At 43.0% G+C, this 12837-nt stretch overlaps 1 protein-coding gene across 1 annotated transcript in view; it reads right to left on the bottom strand.

The window, feature by feature from the left end:
- Window positions 1-2201: 2201 nt before the first annotated feature.
- The window catches only part of LRATD2 (LRAT domain containing 2), a 30044-nt gene continuing 19408 nt past the window's right edge, over window positions 2202-12837 (bottom strand). The window contains exon 2 of the transcript XR_013447690.1: window positions 2202-2306. The gene's annotated coding sequence lies outside the window, so the exon portion shown is untranslated. The remainder of the gene's footprint in view (window positions 2307-12837) is intronic.

Genomic DNA, 12837 nt, shown 5'->3' with positions numbered 1-12837 from the left:
CCACAGGTGGTTGTCCGTGAAGGAGCTGATACAGAGTACCAGGGGAGTCAGTCTGCCATTTTCTCTGTTAAATGCCATCTTAACCAGATTTTACCACTAAACATATAGCCTTTGGTGGAATGAGGGGAGGGAGGTATAGAAATGAGAGCAAAGGTATGGAACGCTCATGGTGAGAATCATGAAGGCAAAAAGAGTCTAACTTTTATAGACTGAGAAAAGTGGACTGGAAAAAGAAAAGGAAAAAAAAAGATAAAGAAGAAAAATAAAACCACAACTAACATAGAGATGAACCACTTAAGCGCCCATCTCATGGCCCATTGTCACCCTGGTTTAGGAAGGCTCAGCAAGCCCCTGTTGCAAGAGCTTTTACCTCAGGGAGGATGAGGAGGGGTGGCTTTTAAACTTCCCTTCATAACAGCTATAAGTGGGGTGAGGAACCTGTACTACTGTGTTGATTTAATAACAGAGGTCACCTTGCTATCTGCACAGCTTTCTCTTCTGCTTTTTTCTCAAGTGGGAAGCTTAAGACCTATTTGTTGTTTAGATGGAACTGTCTAGAAACAAATTTGTTCAAATAATGAAGGTAGCAAAACGATAGAGGAACCCCAAGGGAAGCTGCTCCCTCATCATCATGGTGATCTTGCTAGATGCAAGAGTGGTGTTGAGGGTATGTGTGAGTGTGTGCGTGTGTGTGTGTGTGTGTGTGTGTGTGTGTACAACTTCCCAGCAACCCTGCAAATGTAGGAATTTTGAGTTGTCATTTCATATAGGAGCACACTAAGGCTCCCAAAGACTAGACGGCCTCCCCAAGGACTCTCACTTCACTCAAAAATCAACAGCACCCGAATTATGTTGCTGATATTATTGGCTCCCAAACCCCTCAGGGTTCCATTATTTACTCTGTTTCCAGTTACTCATTTACCAAATGGATTTGCAGATATTGGCAATGATGTTCTGGGTGCCGTGCTGGGTTGTAGTAGGTTGTAGGGATACCAAAATGAGGAGCCACCATCCTCAGGAAGCCCACAGTATAGGCAACTATTGTCTACTGAAATATTGGGGAATTTGCCTTAACCACTAAAACACTGGGCTGCTCTGGTTGAACTAAAGCAACGTCACTCTCATCTTTCGCCCATTTCTTAAGGAGCTGTGCCAACCTCACTTACAACCTTTGCATTCCTTATCTCTTTTCCTCTGGGGCTGACCTCCAGGCTACAGGTGAAAGTCTGCATCTGCTCTCCGTGTCCCTTTCTGCCGGTTCCCTGGCTCTGTCTGTCCACCACATGCCCTGCTTCCCCGAAGGCCCTCCCCTTGGCCTGGTCCTGCCTGTTAGGGCCTGGACTCGATCAGTTTCTTAATGCTGTGACCAGTGACTCAGTCCATTTTGGGAAAGGAAGGGAAGGCAAGGAACCTGGTCAGAAAGGCTCCTCCTCCTCAGGGGGCTGAGGGAGAGGAGTCTGACTCTGAGGGAGTGCCCTGGGAGAGGGTAGAATAAACTTATAGAGTGTAGGTATGATAAGCAAGGACTTTGGAGTCTTATAAACTTTTTCTCACCAGTCTTTCTAGCTATGTGACTTGGAGGAAATAATTTATCATTCTCTGCCTTGGTTTGTGGGGAGTTAATAAACTCCTTACAGGGTGACTCAAAGTAGTGACCGAATTATCAGAGCAAAATAATTGTCATTATATAGCATTTGGCGATTAATTCGAGGAATCTTAGATTGCCGTATGAACACTCAACGAGATGTGGTCCCCGTGGCCTTTGTGCTGGATGTGTTCCATTGACCCACCCAGATCCACTCTCCATCCTTCTCTGTGCCCCAGGAGGCTGACCTGGATGAATCCATCAATCAGCCCCCTTGCCATTTGGTTTCTCATAGGCTTTGGCCAATTATAAAGGGTGGGGGGGCAGTGAGGTAGGGTGTTTATTCTGAGTCACACCTGGAACGGGCGACCTCCTTCCTCCTTGCGTCTTGCTTAAGTCAGGCAGCTTTCTCCATACTGGCCAGGCCCTCTCTGTTTCTGCTACATAACCACTGTCCCTCTTTCCCTTGGACCTGGGGGGTGATAAAGGAACCTTGTTCTTATCAGCCCTGGTACTGCTTCTTCCCTCAGGGTTTCCTTATACCCACATATGACCTCAGTAGTCTCTTGATTAAACTCTCCTTGAATGTGACTAACCTGAAGCCGATGTCTTCTCCCCGGACCCTGAGTGAAACCACCTCCTTCACATTGCCTGAGATGCTGCTTGCTCCAAAAGAGGGCAGGAGTCCAGTTTTGAAGTTCTTGTCTTCTGGCTTGAGTCTCTGTGTGTGGGATGAGTGAGAAAGAAGTACTAGTTCAAATGAATTACCCTGGGGAGGACAGGTCATGGAGGAATAAAGGGGAATGTTGCAAGGAGATTTGAGCCCCAGAGAGGAGCAAACCCTAAGGAAAGATCTGGTAATTGGAATTAGGAACCACCTATCTCAATTCTCTTACCTCCCGAAATCACCCTATGACAGCTTCCTCCCTGTCCAGCACCCCCAGCACCTCCCTCCCCAGGACTCCTGAGAGCAGATCTAGAACCACACTGGCTCTGGGGCAGGGAGGGGCTAAGAATGACTGATGAAGAGCAGAATAGATGTTCAACTTCAGTAGTAGCCAAGAAAAGGAAATTAAACAACATTAATGGTTTTAAACAAATGAAGAATGCTTTCTAAACCAGGGCACATTCTTAGATTCACAATTTTAATGCAAAGACTTCTGGTTTCAGCTCAGAGATGTAGAGAACTGGAAAGAACATGGCTCTCACCATTACAACAACAACCAAAACCGCTGGACAAACTACAAGTTTACAGCTTTTTCTTGCACCTGTCAGAGAATGCAGGCCACAGGGCTATCCTGGAATCTGGGAGAAGCAAGCACCTGCAAAGGAGGCACAGGATTCAAGCATTTGCTCATTTACTGACCTGGGGCAGATGCCAGGTAAGAAGATTCAGTTAAAATCCTGTGTGATTATATGTGTTATGTGAAAAATACATAGAGATATATACACAGATGTATACAAATTGACTCACACAAACATATGGTGGGTATGCAGTAATTTGAGTTAAGGGTAGTGTAAATTATGCCATACTTAGTTCATTTCACAGTGGGAGTTTAACATCATTCTCATTTAGTCCATTGTTACCTTTACTTTTCTTTTACATTTTATTTTTAAATATTTCAAACTTACATAAAATTACAGAGAGTAAGACATACGTCCACAGAGCTCTCGCTCCCCAGATGTAACCAATGCTGATATATGCCCCCTCCCATGCTGGCCGCCCCTCCTCTGTTGAAATGAGGCTGACCCAGCTCCTTGGGCTCAGCAGACTTGCAGGAGCCCAGGACAATGTCCACCCCATCCTACCGCCCCTGCCCACCTCACCACACCTGCACAACTGGACCTCGTATTGTCCCCCAGTTTAGCAATCCATCCCCTTCCTCTCCAAATGCGACTCGCTGTGGTGAGAAACATCAAAGTTCATTTTTGTTTCACTTGGAGCTGGTGAGTTTTTGTTTTTGTGTGTAAGAAAAAGGATCTGCTCTCAGCCTCAGCTTTGAAACAGAAATTGGTCTGTCCCCAGACTAAAATAGCATGCTTCCTGTCAAAGACCTTAATGATAAAACCTCTGGTTTTTTGAAGTCCTGATATATACTAACTCATTTAATGTATTGTTCCACTTGTCCTTCCAGCAACACTGAGAGGTATGTGGGTTGAGCCCTGCATTCCAGACAGGAAACAGAACTGGAGAGGTCCAGGTTTACTCAGCCTTGTGTATCTATCAGGCACCAAAACTGCACTTTCTTTTTAACGATGAAGGTACAGATCGCCTTTCATTTTACAACATCTAGATTGGTTACTCAAAGGCCTTTTCTGTATCCACGGCTTCCTTCCAGAAAACTGAGGTTGGAAGGTAAATGACCTCCACATTAGTGAGGACAAGTGGGACTATCCAATATTTCTTTATAGCAAGGCCTCTAATTCCTGGATATATTATTTTGAACTTAGAGAAAGGGTAGGGCAGAACTTCACTACCATCTGTCTTAGGTCAGTTACATTGAAGCAGCCCCTGAGACAGTGATTTGGGTAAAGGTGGGTTCAATGACTGGGGAGGGCCTTTGAGAGAAGGCATGCAGGAAGCAGGATGGGAGGGGAGGAGGCTAAGCAAGGATGTGGTCTTGGCAGGATCTAGCTTCAGTGTGATCGCATAGGGAGCTCTGGAGCATGAAATACACCTGTTAGTCATTGCCACTTTGAGGCAGTGGGGTTGGCCTTTGTGGAAAGGTAAGAATTATCCTCACAGCAGCTGGGGAATTTGTGTGCGGACCAAGTAAAGGGAATCTGGAAAGGGAACCAACATCCCAGCTCCATTGTCCTCAAACATTTGATAGATGGATGAGGGCCACGGGTAACCGTTTGCATTACAGTAGAAAGAGGCAGAATAATTAAAAGGTTTGAATTGGAACTAAAGAAAACCTGCTACCTCTTAGATGATTGGACACACTGGATAAGGAGATTAAGTTTAGGGAGGTGGGAAAGCTAGTCTTTAATGGTTAATTTCCTCTACCATTTGCAAAACCATTCAATTGAAGTGAGAATGAGTTTGGTCCATGGCTGACTACCTTCAGAACCTTCTGCTATTCTTTCTGATGATGTCTTCATGGAAGGCCCATTGCCAGCCTTGAGATTGCTGATTTCAAGGCACTTCTAAGACAAAAATAAAAATTCCATTACTTTCTGCGGGAGAGGACTGTCTGCTCCTTTTGAGCTGGGCCAGAGGGAGCATTCAGAATACATTGCTGGAAGTAAATGGAATTTTTCAGCTATTTAAATTGCAATTCACCCCTGAAAACTCCATTTTATCAAAACTCCTGGTTAATACTATTTTCCATGCTCAGGTATTCTCCCCAAATACACATGCAGGAGATGCAGGAGCCCTGGGGAGACTGTTGCAGAGACAAAGTTCCTTAAAGAGGCCTCAGGTACTAACATCTTCACAGCCAGGTAACAAACAAAACCCAGAAAGGACTGACCTTTAACTTGGCAGACAGGTATGCGGTAGGACAGAAGGCACTCTACTGGAATCAGAGGATTTAATTTGCCTCTCATTACCTGTGTGCTCATGAGAAAATCATATAATCTCTCTGAGCCTTTTAGTTCACATCTCTGAAATGAGTTTTGGAACACCTTCCTCACCTATCTCAAAGAGCTATTGTGACAACTACATTAGGTTAATTTTTATGAAAGTGCTATACAAAAACCTATAATTAGGGGGGGCGGAGCAAGATGGCAGAGGAGTAGGAGACCTGGATTTCGTCTCCTCCCAGGAATTCAGCTGGAGAGGGATCAAACCATTCTGAACACCTACAAACTCAACAGGAGATCAAAGAAAAGAAGAGCAACAACTCTCTGAACAGAAAAGCGACCACTTTCTGGAAGGTAGGACGTGCGGAGAAGTGAATCCGAGGCGATATTCGGGAGGATAGACGGCGGGGGAGGGGCCTCCGACGGCCGCTTCTGGCAAGTGATAGAGCCACGGAGCACAAAGTCGGAACTTTTAGAAGTCTGCTCCGCTGAGGGACGGCACTCTGGTGGCGAAGTGGGGGGTGGAACCCTCGCGGGACAGTGTGGTCTCAGGACCCTCGGGGTCACAGAAAGACCGGGGGTGCCTGAGTGCGGCAGAGCTCCCAGGTATCGGAGCAGGGAAGCCGGCTGCAGAGACGGAGCCCAGGCGCGGGCTCTCAGCTCGGGGTTGCCATAAACCGGGATCCGCAGCACAGTCGGGCCACTGCTCCTCCAGCAGGGACCCAACAAGCGGCAGATCCGGGGAGACTCACCTTCTTCCCCCGGGAGGAGAGGTGCGGGAGCGCACCGCGGGGATCTGCTGGGTTTGGAGACTCCACACGGGGTCGGGGGCCAGATAGAAAGGCGCGGTCACAGGCCGGGTGAGCACGGAGACCGGGGAGACGGGAGTGACTGACTGCTTTTCTCTGCGGGCTCGCTGAGGAGCGGGGCCCCGAGTTCTCGGCTCCTCCGGGGCGGAGACTGGGAGGCCGCCATTTTCACTCTCCGCCTCCAAAGCTGTACGGAAAGCTTGCAGGGAACAAAAGCTCCAGAGAGCAAACCCGAGCAGATTACAAAGCCCGGACCGGCAAGGGCGGGGCAATTTTGCCTCCGGCAAAGACATTTGGGAACCACGGCAACAGGCCCCTCCCCCAGAAGATCAGCGAGAACAGCCAGCCAAGACCAAGTTTACCGATCAATGAGAACGGCAGAACTCCAGCGCTAGGGGAATACTGCACATAGAATTCATGGCTTTTTTACCATGATTCTTTAGTCTTTCAAAGTTAATTATTTTTTTAACTGTCTTTTTTTCTTTTTTCTTTTTTTCTTTTTTTTTGAATTTTTCTTTTTCCCTTTTTCAACCAACATCTTATCAATCCCTTCTTAAAAAAAAAAACATTTTTATTTTTCATTTTTAAAGTCATATTCTATCCCTTCATAGTAGTTACCCGTATTTTTGGCATATATATATAAGTTGTTCTCTCTTTAAAATCTTGAGATAGTTTCTTCTAACAGATCAAAAGTTACTCTAAATCTCTAGTGTATGGTTTTTTTCTACTCCCCTGCCTGATCACATTCTCTCCCTTTTATTTTTAAATCCTCTTCTTTCTTTTTTCAAACAACTTATCAAATCCTTTTATAAAATTTTTATAATTTCCATCTTTACAGTCATATTCCATCCCTTCATCATATCAACCCTTATTTTTGTACATATATAAGTTTTTCTTTCTTTAAAATTTTGGGAGGGATTTTCTTTTAACAGACCAAAATACACCCAAAATCTAGTGGGTGGCACTGATCTATAAACCAGCCTGATCATATTTGATCACATTCTGTTTTTGTTTTGTTTTGTTTTGTTCTGCTTTTGTTTGTTTTTATCTTTATCTTTATCTTTTTCTTTTTTCTTTTTTTCTTTCTTTTTCTTTTCTCTCTCTTTCCCTTTCTTTTCCCACTGCTTCAGGTCTTTTCTGATTTGTTTAGAGTATATTTTCTGGGGACGTTGTTACCCTGCTAGCATTTTGTTCTCTCATTAATCTATTCTCCTCTGCACAAAATGACAAGACGGAAAAAATCACCTCAACAAAAAGAACAAGAGGTAGTACCGACTGCCAGGGACCTACTCAATACGGACATTAGTACGATGTCAGATCTAGAGTTCAGAATCATCACTTTAAAGATAATAGCTGGGCTTGAAAAAAACATGGAAGTTATTAGAGAAACCCTTTCTGGAGAAGTAAAAGAACTAAAATCTAACCAAGTAGAAATCAAAAAGGCTATCAATGAGGTGCAATCAAATATGGGGGCGCTAACTGCTAGGATAAATGAGGCAGAAGAAAGAATCAGTGAGATAGAAGACCAAATGATGGAAAATAAAGAAGCTGAGAAAAAGAGAGATAAACAACTACTGGATCACGAGGGCAGAATTCGAGAGATAAACGATACCATAAGACGAAACAACATTAGAATAATTGGGATCCCAGAAGAAGAAGAAAGAGAGAGAGGGGCAGAAGGTATAATGGAGCAAATTATAGCAGAGAACTTCCCTAATTTGGGGAAGGAAACAGGCATCAAAATCCAGGAAGCACAGAGAACCCCTCTCAAAATCAATAAAAATAGGTCAACACCCCGACATCTAATAGTAAAACTTACGAGTCTCAGAGACAAAGAGAAAATCCTGAAAGCAGCTCGGGAGAAGAGATATATAACCTACAATGGTAGAAACATTAGACTGGCAACAGACTTATCCACAGAGACCTGGCAGGCCAGAAAGGACTGGCAGGACATATTCAGAGCACTAAATGAGAAAAATATGCAGCCAAGAATACTATATCCAGCTAGGCTGTCATTGAAAATTGAAGGAGAGATAAAGAGCTTCCAGGACAAACAAAAACTAAAGGAATTTGCAAACACGAAACCAGCCCTACAAGAAATCTTGAAAGGGGTCCTCTAAGCAAAGAGAGAGCCTAAAAGCAACATAGACCACAAAGGAACACAGACAATATACAGCAACAGTCACTTTACAGGCAATACAATGGCACTAAATTCCTATCTTTCAATAGTTACCCTGAATGTAAATGGGCTAAATGCCCCAATCAAAAGACACAGGCTATCAGATTGGATTAAAAAACAAGACCCATCGATATGCTGTCTGCAAGAGACTCATTTTAGACCCAAAGACACACCCAGATTTAAAGTGAGGGTGTGGAAAACCATTTACCATGCTAATGGACACCAAAAGAAAGCTGGGGTGGCAATCCTTATATCAGACAAATTAGATTTTAAACCAAAGACTGTAATAAGAGATGAGGAAGGACACTATATCATACTTAAAGGGTCTATCCAACAAGAAGATCTAACAATTGTAAATATCTATGCCCCTAACATGGGAGCAGCCAATTATATAAGGCAATTAATAACAAAAGCAAAGAAACACATCGACAACAATACAATAATAGTGGGGGACTTTAACACCCCCCTCACTGAAATGGACAGATCGTCTAAGCAAAAGATCAACAAGGAAATAAAGACTTTAAATGACACACTGGACCAAATGGACTTCACAGACATATTCAGAACATTCCATCCCAAAGCAACGGAATACACATTCTTCTCTAGTGCCCATGGAACATTCTCCAGAATCGATCACATCCTAGGTCATAAATCAGGTCTCAACCGGTACCAGAAGATTGGGATCATCCCCTGCCTATTTTCAGACCACAATGCTTTGAAACTAGAACTCAATCACAAGAGGAAAGTCGGAAAGAACTCAAATACATGGAGGCTAAAGAGCATCCTACTGAAGAATGAATGGGTCAACCAGGAAATTAAAGAAGAATTAAAAAAATTCATGGAAACCAATGAAAATGAAAACACAACTATTCAAAATCTTTGGGATACAGCAAAGGCAGTCCTAAGAGGAAAGTATATAGCAATACAAGCCTTTCTCAAGAAACAAGAAAGGTCTCAAGTACACAACCTAACCCTACACCTAAAGGAGCTGGAGAAAGAACAGCAAATAAAGCCTAAACCCAGCAGGAGAAGAGAAATAATAAAGATCAGAGCAGAAATCAATGAAATAGAAACCAAAAGAACAGTAGAACAGATCAACGAAACTAGGAGCTGGTTCTTTGAAAGAATTAACAAGATTGATAAGCCCCTGGCCAGACTTATCAAAAAGAAAAGAGAAATGACCCAAATCAACAAAATCATGAATGAAAGAGGAGAAATCACAACCAACACCAAAGAAATACAAACAATTATAAGAACATATTATGAGCAACTCTATGCCAGCTAATTAGATAACCTGGAAGTAATGGATGCATTCCTAGAGATGTATCAACTACCAAAACTGAACCAGGAAGAAATAGAAAACCTGAACAGACCTATAACCACTAAGGAAATTGAAGCAGTCATCAAAAATCTCCCAAAACACAAAAGCCCAGGGCCAGATGGCTTCCCAGGGGAATTCTACCAAACATTTCAAGAAGAATTAATACCTATCCTTCTGAAACTGTTCCAAAAAATAGAAATGGAAGGAAAACTTCCAAACTCATTTTATGAGGCCAGCATTACCTTGATCCCAAAACCAGACAAAGACCCCATCAAAAAGGAGAATTACAGACCAATATCCCTGATGAACATGGATGCAAAAATTCTCACCAAAATACTAGCCAATAGGATCCAACAGTACATTAAAAGGATTATTCACCACGACCAAGTGGGATTTATCCCTGGGCTGCAAGGTTGGTTCAACATCCGCAAATCAATCAACGTGATATAATACATTAACAAAAGAAAGAACAAGAATCATATGATCCTCTCAATAGATGCAGAAAAAGCATTTGACAAAGTACAGCATCCTTTCTTGATCAAAACTCTTCAGAGTATAGGGATAGAGGGTACATACCTCAATATCATAAAAGCCATCTATGAAAAACCTACAGCGAATATCATTCTCAATGGGGAAAAACTGAGAGCTTTCCCCCTAAGGTCAGGAACGCGGCAGGGATGTCCACTATCACCACTGCTATTCAACATAGTATTGGAAGTCCTAGCCACAGCAATCAGACAACAAAAAGAAATCAAAGGCATCCAAGTTGGCAAAGAAGAAGTCAAACTCTCACTCTTTGCAGATGATATGATACTTTATGTGGAAAATCCCAAAGACTCCACCCCAAAACTGCTAGAACTCATACAGGAATTCAGTCAAATGGCAGGATATAAAATCAATGCACAGAAGTCAGTGGCATTCCTATACACCAACAACAAGTCAGAAGAAAGAGAAATTAAGGCATCGATCCCATTTACAATTGCACCCAAAACCATAAGATACCTAGGAATAAATCTAACCAAAGAGGCAAAGGATCTGTACTCAGAAAGCTATAAAATACTCATGAAAGAAATTGAGGAAGACACAAAGAAATGGAAAAACGTTCCATGCTCATGGATTGGAAGAACAAATATTGTGAAGATGTCAATCCTACCTAGAGCAATCTACACATTCAATGCAATCCCCATCAAAATACCATCCACTTTCTTCAAAGAAATGGAACAAATAATCCTAAAATTTGTTTGGAACCAGAAAAGACCCCGCATAACCAGAGGAATGTTGAAAAAGAAAAGCAAAGCTGGCGGCATCCCAATTCCGGACTTCCAGCTCTATTACAAAGCTGTCATCATCAAGACAGTATGGTACTGGCACAAAAACAGACACATAGATCAATGGAACAGAATAGAGAGCCCAGAAATGGACCCTCAACTCTATGGTCAACTAATCTTTGACAAAGCAGGAAAGAATGTCCAATGGAAAAAAGACAGTCTCTTCAACAAATGGTGTTGGGAAAATTGGACAGCCACATGCAGAAGAATGAAACTGGACCATTTCCTTACACCACACACAAAAATAGACTCAAAATGGTTGAAAGACCTCAATGTGAGACAGGAGTCCATCAGAATCCTAAAGGAGAACACAGGCAGCAACCTCTTCGACCTCAGCCGCAGCAACTTCTTCCTAGAAACATTGCCAAAGGCAAGGGAAGCAAGGGCAAAAATGAACTATTGGGACTTCATCAAGATAAAAAGCTTTTGCAAAGCAAAGGAAACAGTCAACAAAACCAAAAGACAACCGACAGAATGGGAGAAGATAATTGCAAATGACATATCAGATAAAGGGCTAGTATCCAAAATCTATAAAGAACTCATCAAACTCAACACCAAAAGAACAAAGAATCCAATCAAGAAATGGGCAGAAGACATGAACAGACATTTTTCCAAAGAAGACATCCAAACGGCCAACAGACACATGAAAAAGTGTTCAATATCGCTCGGCATCGGGGAAATCCAAATCAAAACCTCAATGAGATACCACCTCACACCAGTCAGAATGGCTAAAATTAACAAGTCAGGAAATGACAGATGTTGGCGGGGATGCGGAGAAAGGGGAACCCTCCTACACTGTTGGTGGGAATGCAAGCTGGTGCAGCCACTCTGGGAAACAGTATGGAGGTTCCTCAAAAAGTTGAAAATAGAGCTACCATACGATCCAGCAATTGCACTCCTGGGTATTTACCCCAAAGATACAAAAGTAGGGACCCGAAAGGGTACGTGCACCCCGATGTTTATAGCAGCAATGTCCACAATAGCCAAACTGTGGAAAGAGCCAAGATGTCCATCAACAGATGAATGGATAAAGAAGAGGTGGTATATATATACAATGGAATATTATGCAGCCATCAAAAGGAATGAGATCTTGCCATTTGCAACGACGTGGATGGAACTGGAGGGTATTATGCTGAGCGAAATAAGTCAAACAGAGAAAGACATGTATCATATGACCTCACTGATATGAGGAATTCTTAATCTCAGGAAACAAACTGAGGGTTGCTGGAGTGGGGGGTGGGGTGGGAGGGATGGGGTGACTGGGTGATGGACACTGGGGAGGGTATGTGTTCTGGTAAGCGCTGTGAATTTTGCAAGACTGTTGAATCTCAGATCTGTACCTCTGAAACAAATGCAATATATGTTAAGAAAGAAAAAAAGAAGAAGAAGAATGTAGCAGGAGGGGAAGAATGAAGGGGGGGAAATCGGAGGGGGAGAAGAACCATGAGAGACGATGGACTCTGAAAAACAAACTGAGGGTTCTAGAGGGGAGGGGGGTGGGAGGATGGGTTAGCCTGGTGATGGGTATTGAGGAGGGCACGTTCTGCATGGAGCACTGGGTGTTATGCACAAACAATGAATCATGGAACACTATATCTAAAACTAATGATGTAATGTATGGGGATTAACATAACAATAAAAACATTAAAAAAAAAAAACAAAACCTATAATTAAGCCTATGGTAGGCAAAATTCTAAGACAGCCCCCAAGAATCCTACCCCCTGGTATATATACATTATATAATCTCTGCTCCCTAAGTGTAAGTATGTCCTGTGGATGTGATAGGGTAGTCACTCCCATGATTAGACTATGCAACTTCAGTCTCTATCTTAACAGACTGTAGAGAGACTTTTCCTGCTGGCTTTGAAGAAAGTAAGTTTCCAGGTCATGGTTAGGACCTAGGGATGGCCTTGAGAAGATAAGATGGACTGCCTGCCAGCATAAAAACAGGGATTTCAGTCCTACAACCAAAATTTAAATTCTACCAACAACCTAAATGAGGGTGAAAGAAGAGTCTGGCTCCAAAAGAGAACTCAGTCCAAGCCTTGTAAGACCCTGAACAGAAAATCCAGTTACTCTGTGCCAGG

Source organism: Halichoerus grypus, chromosome 5, assembly GCF_964656455.1.
Source record: "Halichoerus grypus chromosome 5, mHalGry1.hap1.1, whole genome shotgun sequence".
NCBI lineage: Eukaryota > Metazoa > Chordata > Mammalia > Carnivora > Phocidae > Halichoerus > Halichoerus grypus.
Note: the sequence above shows the minus strand (reverse complement) of the source record. Positions and strands in the feature narration are given on the sequence as shown.